At 37.5% G+C, this 11790-nt stretch overlaps 1 protein-coding gene across 1 annotated transcript in view; it reads left to right on the top strand.

The window, feature by feature from the left end:
- Positions 1-11790, top strand: part of PLCL2 (phospholipase C like 2) — a 99439-nt gene that overhangs the window by 40946 nt on the left and 46703 nt on the right. The window lies entirely within an intron of this gene.

Raw genomic sequence — 11790 nt, forward strand, 5'->3', positions numbered from 1 at the left:
TTAGTCTTTGTATCCATTGAACTATTCTGAGAGTTCTTAGATATATAAAATGTTGTTCCTTCAGATTTCATTATGGCATTTGAATGCTTACCTTTCTTTTCAGGTTTCAAGAGTAAATATTAATACCAAAGGCTTGTCTGCTTTTGGCTAGATTTATTGGTGTAGGTGACATGAGGGCCAACTCCATTTTTAGGGACCACACAAATTCTAACAGAAGGCTTTCTTTTCTCGGCATAATTCAACTACTGGGAGGAGTAAGGCAGGTAACCAAAAGACACATTTGCAGATATAACTGTGTCCGTTCTAGTACTTTTCCTGGTACACTGGTGTCATTTACAGCTGGGATTTTCTTTTCATTACTGTACACTGTACAGGCAAACTTTCTAGTACAATCTAAATATATTCTCCACCACATCTTGATTAAACTATAAGCATGCTTTAGGTACACAATTGGCTCCTGTGATACATTTTCAGTTCTGACTAACAGTTTTAGGAAAATAAAACATTTTTTTCACAAAGGTTTCCATGTTGAAGATGAATGTTCAAATCATTTTAAAACAAGAAAATATGAACTAGTAAAATAGTATGTTTGGAAAGTGTTGTTTAACCAGTAGTTATAACAAAAGAGGAGTTGGAATAGGAAGCTGGGAGAGTGAGGGTGTTGACTGCAAGGGAACAGTTCTAGTTTCTGTGTCTCTCATTCTGTTGCATCGAACAAGAATAAAACTTCTCCCCATGAAATCATTTAATCACTGTGAGTTTTCATGGTGGGTGGCTATAATGTTGAGATAAGGAAAATTAATGTAGTTTCTAAGGATTATCTAAACTTTTCTTCTTCAGCCTTTTCTTGCCCACCCCAGGCATGCACGTTTTTTCCTGTTGGTTTAGGCAGGGGAGCCTTCATGGTGGGACCCTGAGCTGATTTCAGAGGACAGGGATAGCTGTGAGCAGAATCAGTGGAGGCCTGTGGTTTCAGAGTGAGCAGAAAGTAATTCAGTTTGAAGAAAACAGATGAGAACATTGTTTTGCTTCTGTGATTGGTTTTAGTTTTGGATATCATGTGAATTAATTTTTGTGCTCTACACTGTGACTTTTTGAGTATTTGCGGTGTGTAAAAAATTTAGAAAGCTGCATACAGGGTACTGAGATACAGTATGTGAACATGGTAATGAAAGATTAATGATATTTCCCTTGTATGACTTAGTGGTTTAAAAAAGGAGTCTTGTTTTCCTAGTAATTTTTTTTTCCTCCACAGAAGACAATTATGGTATTAACATATTTTCATTATTGCCTGTACCAAATATTAAATACCGTGAGTTCTGGAAATTAAAAGTTAGAATTTTTTTGCCTGCCATACTGTACTGAAGTTTGAGTGCACACTGTATCCTTAGCCTTCCTCCACAACTAGAAAGCTTATAAAATGTATTTGACAATATTTTTAAGTTATTTCATACTTTTTTACCATTCCAAGTGCTATAATTCTAATTTATATTGAGAATTTTTCAGCAGCTACTTGCTAAGATGCTGCTATTGTAGATGAGAATTTAAAAATTGTCTTCAGTGTGTTTGCTCTTGACTCTTGCATCCTTTAACATCTTGGAACTGTAATGTCCTATAGTGATACTCCTTCAGCATTCCTCACAAGGGAACTTATAGCAAGTGATCAAAATATATCCCTTTAAAATACTGAAAGTCTGAAGAAAATTGGTATACCTGCCAGTTTTTATTTGTTTTGTTGTAATTATTTGGTACAGCATGCTGACAACTTATTAGGTTTGGTTTGTCAAAGCTATGAACATTTATATAAATATAAAGATCACCTGCCTTGATTTTTATTTTGCTTAGGATAAACAAATACTTTATTTGATTTTTGTAGTCTCTCTCATGTCTTTCTGTTACAGGCATCTTGTATTAAATATTTATATTTCACTGTTCTTTCCTAAGTGCCTGTAACTGCCATGAATAATTAAAGAACTGAGTTTAGGGGGGGAGAAGGGCATTGATGTAGTATTCAGCCTGAGAATTTCCTGTAATTTTTTGACAACTCTAAATTTCATACACCTGAAAATCAACAAGGAAAACAAGTCAGAAACAGCCTTATGTGGTTAGCAAAGGTACTTGGGTACTCATGTCTTGTCTGCCCATGTGATAAGCTAGTATTTTGTATCTATATCATAAGAATTATCCTTAAAAATCAACACTGTTTAATTATCATTGCCACCTAAGTAATAGGGCTGAAATAGCAACTCAAGAATTTACAAGATATTTGTTTAGCATTTGTAAGTTTCTAAAAGTTCCAACTTTTGTGTTTAATACTGAATTATTTGCATGAACTCTTTGTAGCATTGAAGAGTTAATATTGGTAATAGTCACTCTCCTAATTGACAAAAAGGAACTTGTCTCAAACCACACAAGGAGAACAACTCAGTCTATGAAGTTCCATTTATTTCTTTAAGTTATCTTGTGAAATTTGCTAGTCCAATTAAAATTAGTCCAGAAGCAAATCTTTAGACACAATTCATCAATCACTAGAGTGAAGAAAATCACTTGATGAATTGAAAGCTGCAGGGCAGTGATAATGATAGTTTTTAGAATGAAAAACATTTTACATTTTATTACTCTGTAGCCTGAATGTCTGACTTGGAATAAATAATCTGTATGTGGTAGTTTTACTTCTGTGTTGTTCCCTGGAAAACACTCAGCGACAGGAAAAGGCACAAAAACACCAGGAGCTTTCCAAGAGAACAGATGACATTTGGATTGAAATTTGGACAAAATGCACAAATTGACAGCACAGGTGGAAGTGAACATTTTGCCACATCAGGGAAAGCAAAAATGCATGATTTAGTCAGAAGATTGACCTGTAAGGATGTGTGAAAAAGCCATTCCTGTAAATCAGCTAACACATTTGTGGTCAATCTGCTGTATATTTTTTGTGAGCAAGAGATGCTGCCAGTTAAGGGAATATCATGTAGACTTCCTTTTACAGTAATGGAGAGAGATGAGGTACTTTTCTGCTTTCTGACTATATTTGTCAATCATAAAAAACACAATTATTTTCATTTGTTGGCTGCATATGCAGCATTGAAAATAAGAATCTTGTCCGCGTGGAGTAAGTAATTGTTTTCCATATCAGTGTTTTTTTTAGTATTTAAATTTGTGTAATTTCATGGAGTACATACCTGTAGTGGCATCCTAAGATGCACACTCTACAAGCTTGTTTTTGTCAGGTGGTTTTGTCCTGGTTTGTTTTGAATCAGGTAGGATAGTCTCAGCCTGCTATGCAGGAATGTTGGTAAAAAAACAAGTAAAGCGAAGCTAACACTTATGTCTGTGGGAAGATCTGGAAAAGCTGCTGAGAAGGCTTTCCTAAGAGTGAAAAAGGGTTGGGAGTCTTGAGCCAGCGCTCAGTCTCACCTCTTGCTGGTGATGCTGTTGGCTTCTCTTCCCCTATAACACTGAACAGCAGAAGGGAGAGATGAAGCAGCTTTCTACAGAGCCTGCATCTGAAATTGCAGAAATCTTGAACATAGTTACTCTGTTATTTTTCAAAATCACCCACATGCTGTACTTTCTCTTTAAAGGCTGACAGCTGTGCTACGTATTTTGCCAATTCGGTCAAATTGCTGTTTATGACTGAAACAAGAAATGGAAAAAAGCCGCGCTTTCAACCAGTGGAACTAACACGCAGCTATGAATTCTTGAAGGGAATCTGATACTCAACTTCAGACTGCTGCATATTAAATCTTGTTTATAAGTCTTGATTAGAATGCACCTGAAAGTGTATTTTAGCTATAATGTTTGGGTATTTAAAATGTTATTGATGACCTGAAAATGAAAATGCTCAGAGGTTAAATAGATGTGCATGTGTGCAGAAAGAGCATCTTGCTGGTTTTAGGGATAACTGAAAACTCAGAGCCTTCTTCTCTCCTGAGCTGTGCTGAAACCTGTTGAACATTTTTGTTGAGCCAGTTTCAAATCCTTTAGTACCTTTACATGCAGCATCAGCTTTGATACCTTCAGTTATTATTCAAGCTAAAAGCATCTGTACCTTCTATTGCTTTTTCTGATAATTGATGGCAGAAAAAATAAATGGTTATAATAAACGTAAGTTTCTCTGTAGTAGTTAAAATTACCTGTTTGTCATGGTTTAGATATGATTTAATTCTTATATGATTTCTTAGTATGTGAGAAATTAGAAATCTAAAAACCTCTCTACTTACTTACATAAGGTTAAAACTCTTCATACCATCAAGCATTTTTAACAGCCTTCTGTCAGTGTAGTTTCCTCATTTTAAGACTAAGGACTTAGTAACTGTGGTTTTTAATAAACAATTATTGCCATTTATATGGATTCGGTTAAGATGTTGTTTGTTTGGATCTGAAATATGCATGTTTTGCTTTTATCGGGTTTGTGAAAATGGGATACCTCTTTTGCTCTGTTGGAAATGCTCCCCAGAAGGCTGAACTGCAACCGACTCAGTAACACCGAGAAACTGAGACATTCATGCCGAGCATAACTCAGGCTTTGGCTCTCTCAGTGCTCACAGCAGTCTGGGGAGTTTCCTTAAATGCTTCTTATTTATTTTCTTTTCAGATTGGCCTTTTTTTCCCCTTTGCCCTGCTAATCTCTATTGGAAATTAACCACCGAAACCAAATGACCCTTCATTTTAATTTCATAGATATGCAGATGAACTGATCCAAGGAAGAATGCCTCAGTGGTGTTTGAATTTTGGTTTTGCTACTGTGTTTTAATGTTCAGATACAATATTATTTGTATAACAGATCAATGTATTATAGAATTATAATGTCATACATAGTATAATATAATTAAATTATAAAATTATGTTATAAAATGACAGAATCCTGGAGTGGTGTATCCTAGTAATTGCTGCTAGAATGCAAACATAAATGGCATCATGGAACTGCAGAATGTGGAAGTCTTAGTTGCCACAGACTTCTTAAAATTTAGGTCAAAGTCAAACATTGTAAAAGTAGCTCCAAGTCCTTTATTTTCAGCAGAGTAGGCAATATCAGATTGTTTAGTTTCTCTTCAAAAGAATATGGAGTGGATTTATGTTAGAGCCAAGTGAGAAGGGAGCAACAGCATAATGCCCATGGATATCTTTGGAATATTTGTGGAGGAAGTCTTTGCCTTGGACTTGATGATCCTTGTGGGTCCCTTTCAATTCAGAATATTCTGTGAATCTGTATCTGTGCCATGGAGCACAGGGAAATCTCCCCTGTGACATCCTGTGAGAGCACTTGAATAATGAAAAACCTGGGGATACTTTAGACAGCAACATAAAAAACGTATTAAAAGATGGTTTCTTTACTCTTGGTAAGCTGATCAAATGACTAAATAAGCTCTTCTGTAGGAAGTTTTGCAAAGAAAGCCTTTAGTCTAGACTCTATTTGCAAAACCATATCCTGTTATTTCCTGGCTCGTCAGGGTCACAGTCTTTTGTGTTAAATTGCTGCTATAACAGCAACAAGGCCAACAAAGGCTACTATTTTTCTCTGGTCTTTCTAATAGGTAGTATGAAAGTGATCTCTCTCATGTCATTGAATCATAAATTTCCTTGTGTCCTGTTTTCTTGAAATGAGGCAGAACAAAATGAGCCCAAGAGCCTGAGAGCCTCAATTCTGTTATTTTATGATGTTGGCAGTTCTTTCTTATAGCTTGCCTTTATGTTTTATGTATTTGTGAAATTGTGGCTGTACTCTGTGAGGTGGATCAAGATGAGAGATTTTGTTTTCCCTAACAGAATTATGTTGGAAAAAGACCTTTAAGGTTATCAAGTCCACCACAGAACCTAATGACATAAAGCTCTACTGTCAGTTCATGAAAGATCAGATTTCAACAGAAGAGTTTCAACTACATTGATTTTAATTGAATTAATTTCTTGATAAAAGTGAGTGATTCTGTTCTTTCCTCCCATTTTTAATTGGTTCCTTGCTTCTAGTAGTTAATTTGAACCAGCTCTGATACTTAGCTGGTCACATGGACAATTGTTTCAGCTCACTAAAATTGCAGAAAACTAATTTGGAAGAAAATAGATTTTTTGTTTCCTGAGGTAGTGAGGTAAATTAACTTACTGTGTGTTAGACAGCTGCTAATGAGGGCCTGAGGAGCTGAACTGGGGAGAAGGGAGATGCAACTGGGGCAGGAGGAGGAAGGGACAGGACAGAAAATTAATATTTTGAAGAGGGGTTGAAGAGAGAATTGGTTTAACTGTGTCATGAACCATGCAGCTTGCTCATCTGAAATAATATAGGTCATTTTTGTTTGAATATTGAGCATCTGTGTCCATATTCCTTTAACCATACATTTTCTAAAACAAAACCCAAACAAACAAACAAAACAAAACAAAACAAAACAAAAAACCAAAAAAATCCACCCAACATCAACAAAAAAATCAGCCTGGAATTGTTACTTATTCAGCTAATCCTATTTTCAGTCCTCCTCATTGTTATTTATAACATGTTGTAACTGGGTCTGGCTGGGGTCAACCCCGCCACACATTCGAAAAACATGTTCCTCTTCAAAGATTTCTGCAAACAACAGATATGTCATGAGTGCCGGTTTTTGAGGAAATATTTAAATGCTGAGCACAAATACAGTGATTCACAACAAGTGGGAGGACTTGTGTTCTCCAAATAGCTGATGTTTTTGTCACTCCTCAGATAGTTGTTGTTTCAGTCGAGGACTCTGCTTTGTTTTATACAACTGCTGGGAGCTGTGTGCAGTTAAACAGCGGCTGCTGAATCTGTTGGACACAGTCTGATTTAACATGTGCCATTTCTGAAGTGTTTGGGATCCTGTCAGCTGAGCTGCTGATTGCTTGGAGAGTTTTTTCGTCTGGTTTCTACGTGCTCTGGAAGCTTTAGGCAGCTGTGGAACGGCGTTAGAAAGGATGTGCCTTTTAGTGAATCGGGGTCACTGTGTTAGTAAGAATCTCCTGGTAATGGCAAATGGAAAAGTGCTGACTAGGAAGAGAGGATGCTTGGCTGGAAGAGAGGGGCTGAGTGGTGGCTCAGTGGTCAGCAGATTCTTCTGCTGAGTTGTTGATTCCAGGAGAATTAGGCTGAGAGAGCGGACCTCGAGGACAAGGATGGTGAAGTGCCTTTTCTGCACCACCACCTCTCTCCTTCCTCCTCCCAGCTCTTTTCTCCCTTTTTCCCTGCACTCTTCCAAAGAGGATTCTCACTCTGCCTTTAACTGCATATAACTTTTGAAATCACTGCTAAATTCAGTTACCTGGTATTTTCCTTCCTTTTTTCTTACTGCCTCTTTTACACAAAAACTTGCTTAGCTTCTTTTATAATGCTGCATTCTATGTTGTAAAATGAGTTGGCAGCTGTGCATAGGTAAACTATACATAATATGGTTTTTTTTTTGTATATGTTGGCAAAAACAAGTGGTCCTGTTCATCATTGCTGTTTAAGTTACAGGTGTTTTTTTCAAAGAAAACCCTACATATTTTTGTGCTAAAAATATTTATAAAGATGATATGATATTGACATTGCTTTTGTATCTCATTTGCTCATGTACACCAGCATTTGTGTCGCTAAAACCACAGGTGGAACCTTGGAAAAGAACAAGTTACTGATATTATAGTACTTTTAACAAAATGCATTAAAAATTAGTATTTTAAAGTACTAACTTAAAGATGTGTTTATTTTCATTTGAGTAGACTTAATTATGTATAGATATGCTTCCTTAAGTACGAGGAAAATCTATAAATTTCAAGGTTTTTGTTTTGATGAAAAATGCTTAAGAATCTTAATTAAATGAAGTGTCAATTGTATTTTTTTTTAACTTACCACTTCCTGAAATAGGCTTGTTATACATCTCACGTCTTCAAGCTAGGTGATATTGCAATTACTGCTGAATTGCATTTGATGAAAACAGGCAGGTCTTGTATTCAAATTTGCTACATAAGTATCAATTCTAGTATTAAAAAAAAAAAGTCATCAATGAGTTGCATAGTGTCAGAAGAGTAGTGCACTCTGTGTTCATTATGTAGATCATCAGGCTGCCTGTTCTTGTCATAAAGTATTGAATTTTACTGAAACTGTTGGCTACAGATGTACATTAAATTGCATCTAAAATAGCTTTCACTCTGTATTATATGAAATAATGGTGTAATTTGATAAAAATTAAAATTACCAAACTTAGGTCTGGCATTTCTTCTCACCTACTCACCTGTAATTGCTCAGAGTATTGGCACAGCACTGGCCTTCAGGTTCACGAGCATGCCACTCAATTCAGAACTTACGTGCAAAAGAAAAATAAATTTGAAAGCTCTTGAGATGCTGTATATGATAACAGTCTTATTACTACGCCTCTGTACAGACCTTGCTAGGCTGAATAGTTCATATTTATCTTGTTTCTAAGCCTCTTTGGGATGAACTAAGTGGGCATTGCTGGGACTGTGGCTCCTACAGACTGTGTACCATCATTGCCTCAAGGTGTGTGAGTTTTCTCAGGGGTTGTCTAAGCTCAGCCCTTGGCAGTCAAAAATCCTGCAGTGAGGTGCTGCACTTCAGGAGGTGTGTTTTTTGTTCTTGTTTCTTATGTAATTGCTCGGCTGGCAGAGCACTCAGCTCCTCGTGGCTGGGCTCTGTCCCCTCTGCCTGGGCACCTTGGAGTGCTCAGCCACATGCTCTCAAGATGAGCCTGGAGCTGCCTTCCATGCTTTGGTGAACCTCTGGTATATAAAAATGAATGGAAATTCTTTATGGTTAGAGCACAAACAGGTAGTAGCAGGACCTGTCACCTGGGGAGGTGTGTATCGAGAGGAAAAAATTCTGTGTTCAGGTCCTTGCTATGTGGACTAAGTTTTACGTTCAGGGTCACCAAGTGAAATGTTTGTGTTTTGTGACATCAGGGACTTTCACTTCCCAGAGGAGCGCTCTAAAATCTGTCATTGTGTCACTTCCTCTTCGTACTGTTGTCGTTTCTGTTTGAAATCCTCTGTTCTGAAAAGAGCAGGTCTCTTCAGTCATGGAGAGAGGCAGGATCACAGACATCCATCTCCAAAGTTTGCATGGGGCAGTGTGAGGAGCGTTCTGTATTGGCAGGTAGAAGGAGTGTCCTGCACTGTGCTCCTGCTGAAGCCCTAAACTTGCCACTTTGAGGGGGTTGGCAAGCTCCTGCCTTGGTCTGTGTTCTTAATTCCACTCAACCATGTGGTACTTAAACATCTTGGCAACTTGGTGTTTAAATATTTTTTAAGTACTGCTTCTGGGGCATGATTCATTTGGGCATTTACAGGTCATAAAGTTCTCTCTCTGCTTCCTTTCCTCTGGGAGATATTTACAAACCATACACTATTTATCATTTCCTCTATCATCCCAATCTGTTACATTATCAAATCTCTGTTTGAACTCTGCCCCTATCAGTACCAGAGGTTATTGGAACTGCCTTTTAAGTAATTTTATCATAAAGTTGCATAAATTAAAAGCATTGCAGTTCAGGAATGAGGTGTGTCTCTCTCAATGTCTGATTCAAGATTCCCTGTTGTCTCCAGAATTCTCTTTTGTAGATAGTGCTGTCTTAGTCACATAGCTATTTCTTTGGTACCTTGAGAGTAATAAAAAAAGTTTTCATGGATATATTCTTCCCTCCTTGTGCTTTTAATCCATTTTCTCCAGCTGTCTCTGTCTCTTAAGTGCCACAGGTGACAGCTGGGATTATTTCTGGTTTTTAAACTGCTAGATGCTTTGCTTTCTGTTGCTAGGAACTTCTGGAGAAACTAAACTTTTGTGTAGTCGCTTGTAGTGGTTATGAGCAATGTTTCAAAACAGTTTTATCTGTGGTCCCGTCTATTCCTCCAAACATTTTGCTGGTGACCTTGGCTGGGGCATGAAGAGTATTAGGAAATGTCTTGATGAGGTGGTTGTTCTGGTTTCAGTGATTAAGTCTTATGAAGCACAGACAGTCTTTAGGGGGAATCCTGTAATGATGACAGGACATGCTATAAACTGTAGGTAGACATGGTTCTTCATTGTGTGAGAGATCCTAGAATGACTGAAAGTTGTTTCAGCACAAAATTGTAGCTGCTGCCTTGGACTGAATTATGCATCTGCACTCTAGAGTCTGTCACTTTGAGCATGTTGAACAGCAAGCACCCTGTAAGTCTTATGAATGCCAAGAAATCACTCCTATGTTTGTTCAGATGCAGTTTTCTGATGTGCCATTCTTTTTGATTCAAGGCAGATCTAAGGCTGTGAGAGACTTGACCTGGTTCATGAATGTCACCTCACTTTTGGGGTGAAATCCTCCACATTTTATTGCAGAATAAATCTGTCTCCTCCATGCTAGACTATATTGCCAAGGCTCAGAAATGAGTTTCACACAGTTTGTGCATGCTCTGTGCAATTGCATGCTCAGCTTGTAGAGTGAGAGTTTCTTTTCCCTGTCTTTTCAGACAGGTGAGTAATTCAGACAAGTGAATTCTTCTCAACAGTGTCTTTGCTAAAATATCCTTGAGGTTAATGTGATCACACAGAGATTGATCATGGCTTCCGTGTCTGTCAGGATGGGGACTTGCACAGGCAGCGTGGTAATTTAGGATTATTGATCTCTGGAGAAGCAAAAAGTTAGGAAGGGTGTTCTGGAGCTCAGAATGTTTTCACAGTAATTCACACTGTGGTGCTGGCTTTATATAAATAATCTGAGTGGCTAGACTCCTTTACCCTGCAAAAATGAAGAGTACTGCTGAACTGGCTGTGAATTCATCAGGCAGGCAGGCAAAATAATTTTGCAGGTGATATATTGAATTGCTCCTCTGGTCCACATGCATGAACTCCAATTTAAGCTTTCAGTAACCAGAGCTGGCAATGGAACTGCCTTGAGATGGGCTTGTTTACATCAGACTGCATCAAGAAATAGAAAGTATTTTTTTTTCCTTTGTGGTTCAGTGACTTGGATCAGATACAGTCCTGGTCATAGAGAAAGGTGTAGACCTTTCTTCTGATCATGGTCAGGTAATACTTGCCAGGCCTTGATGGTTTTGGTGTCAGCTGTCACTCAATCAACAGTATTCCTCTCCCAGGTCTGTGACTGAGAAATCTGGAGCATTAAGGAGTTTCAAAATGCTTAATTCCAAGCCCTGAAGTATCAGGCAGGAATGTCATTGCTCATTTATCTGGGACTGTCCTTTGCCACTTTTTCAGGTTAGGATGTAAATAGGTAAACAAAAAAGCTAGGCTTAAAATAGAACAAAAAACCTCTGTAAACAAAAATCACGTTTGATTTTTTTTTTAAAGTTAAGGAAATTTGCTGTTGTTTGAAAACAATCCTTATGCCTAAACTACATGTAATGAGATTCTGAGAGTCCACCTTGTGCAGTATCCATTGCAGGTGTTTGATCTGCAGTTTGAAATGAAATAGTCCTTTGCAGGGTTATTCACTTTTACTGGTCTCTTGAGAACTTGAACAAAGCAAATTCTGCTGTCATTAACGGTGCAAGAATAGTATGGTTGATTAATTTTCTCCAACACAGAGCATCAAATATTAAGGCTGCTCACTTACTAATCATTGTTTTCAGTGAAATTCTTTTCAGATGCTTATAAATTAAATCACAAAACCAGGACTCTGCATTTTTAATTTAATGAAATTAAACACACAGCACATGTCTACTGAGCTGGAAATGCTTTTTGTAATGGATGGTTTTTATTTGAACATCTGTTCAGCATAGCAATCGTTAAAAGTTTTCTTTCACTTTCCTTTCTGCCATTTAAGCAATGTTGATTTGCACTAGAACATACTTCAAATGGAA

The sequence above is a fragment of the Onychostruthus taczanowskii genome, unplaced genomic scaffold, assembly GCF_017590055.1.
Source record: "Onychostruthus taczanowskii isolate IOZ18803 unplaced genomic scaffold, ASM1759005v1 scaffold36, whole genome shotgun sequence".
Taxonomy (NCBI): domain Eukaryota; kingdom Metazoa; phylum Chordata; class Aves; order Passeriformes; family Passeridae; genus Onychostruthus; species Onychostruthus taczanowskii.